Below are 2510 nucleotides of genomic sequence, written 5' to 3' on the forward strand. Positions count from 1 at the left end.
TGCTAGAGGAAGAAATTCCTATCCCCCCTAGGGACACTCCAGGTAACTTTATGTATAATAAACATGGCATAGATGCCATATTGTATCTAGAATTATGGACCGATTATACAAAACACCTAGACGAGAGACACAGATGGCCAGTCAATGGAACATGGGATGCCGAGTGCATCATGAAGGTAGAAGAGGTATTACGGAAAAAGAAAGCCAGACAATCTCAGAAAGACGCCATAGAATTCTGGCGTAAGGAATCACATAAACGTGCTGAAAGAGCACTCCGTAGAGAAGACAGACTTAAAGAATCAGATAGAGCTCAAGAAAATGAATTAGTTACTGAAGGAATCCGAGTAAAAACAGAACAAATAGATCGCATCCGAAATAGCCAAGTAAACGGCATGTATCTTATGGCCGAGGGTACACCTGACGCCATTTCAGAAATACCGAAAAATCTGCCGCCACCACTGGTTCCAACTAAAGTAACTCATAGGACCACTAAAGATATATTCCTGAATTCCTATCTAGAAGATGTAGCTCCCGCTTACACCAATCTGCCTGTCCGCGCCCTGCCTACTGACAGGGACGAGGGTGGCACCCCGCCCCCAAATCATGCTCCGCCAGTACCACGACAGACCTCCCCCGTTCCGCCAGCTCCGCCACTTCCCGCACCCAAGATTAACATACCGAAGCAAATCCAACCTGATCCTACTAAACGACAAATTCAAGTTCAGATCCAGACTCCCCAGGGAGATAATGCCCAAGCGTCTGCCTCAGGAGGTGCGACTGCGGGTCCTCGGACCCCGCCATTAACACGCAGATTCAATTTCAGGGACACACAGAGTCCTCTCACGTTCCAGTCCCCCCGCCTTGAGGCATTCAAGGAAAACATGTCCGTTTGCAGATATGATCCAGTACCCGGAAAAGACGACCTAATGATATTGGCATCACTACGGTTAAGATCTGCTACTGATATCTTGCTATGTTATGTAGGTATGAAGGAACGTCTAGATAGAATATACGAGTTTGTTCAGACAGGGAAAGACCCTGACAGCATCAAGGATGCCATGGAGAAACAGAAAGTTGACATTCAAGCACAGATATTACGATTTTTCATAAACTGTCTAATAAGAGAAGGAGATAGGCCTGAGACAGATCAGGAGGAAATAGAAGCACTCCACAAGTGGGGTCAAAATATATCGGAAGGAAAACATGATAGACAGAATTGCATAGCTAGTATGTACAAGAAAATAAGAAAGACAGTAATAGAGATACACGAAAAAGAGAAAGACAAAGCTCCCTCCGAGGAGGAAGAAGAATCTGAAGAATCAGAAAAAGCTGCAGATACTATAGCATATGTAGGTAAGGGAAATTACCTTAGGAAGGGAATCCGTCCAGAAAGCAAGAGAGTTTTCTTCTCTGCCTTGACAAATCCGAATTCTGCTGAGCATCAGTTCCAGGAAACTGATAAAAGGCTTCGAGATCGAGTTGGGTACCACGTACTCAATTCTATGGATGAACAAGAACTAGCCCGATCAGCCGTATCATGGGCCGAAAATGCAGACATATATAATGATGACACGGTAGCGCAGACATTTCTGAACCTCTCCCCTGACGAACAGAAATTAGCAGGTGTATACATGATTCAGCACCTCCTCATCAAATACCGAAAACATTATTCTGATCCAGGTCCCTTACACGAAACACTAGAAGCACTACTCATGGATAGATGGAGAGGTTTAAGCACCAAATTAATTCAAATAATTCTAGAACAACGACATAGATATAATACCTTTGTAAGCTCTGAATATGTTCCCGCCCCGCCCCCAGAAAGGAAAATGTATCACATCCAACGCCTGAGTGGCGTTGAAAGTCAGAACCCCTTACGAGAAGTGCACCCTGTTATGGGTGAGGATCATGTCTTGAAACGCGTGTATGTACACACGCCTCTGACTAAGTTAGAACTGTTAGAAATGAAGAAACTAGTCCCGTGCCATGATAAAGACCCTGCAGGTTTTCACAGAGAGCTTAAAGACATGTTACTGATGGGGGATTACACGTATGATGATATCATGAAAATGTTGAAGGTATTATTGCCCACGGGTATCTTCGAGAAGTTGAAGGAAAAAGAATGGGAGGTGGGGGACGCAAAGATTGCATGGGCAGAAATAGAGGAAGAAGAAAGAAAACGGGTCCCAGGGGTAGGCCTTGGGGACAGAACTAAAGCATTACCAGGTTTGATAGTACAGGTCCTGCCCAGATTATTGACAACTAGAAAGGAAGATTGGGACGCGATCTCGTCCTGTAAACAGAAACATGATGAAGATACTAGTGACTTCTATTCAAGATTCGAGAAATGTTTTATTATTAATAGTGGCCTCAAACCAAGTAGCGAGTCATATCCGCATCTTTTTGTATCAAAGTTAGTCGAGAATTCCCTACCGTTAGTTAAAAACCGAGTGTACAAGGTTGAGAGTACATGGCAAGCAAATACGCCATCCCAGATGTTACAGATGTTA

This window comes from Lissotriton vulgaris, unplaced genomic scaffold (assembly GCF_964263255.1).
Source record: "Lissotriton vulgaris unplaced genomic scaffold, aLisVul1.2 SCAFFOLD_2957, whole genome shotgun sequence".
Taxonomy (NCBI): domain Eukaryota; kingdom Metazoa; phylum Chordata; class Amphibia; order Caudata; family Salamandridae; genus Lissotriton; species Lissotriton vulgaris.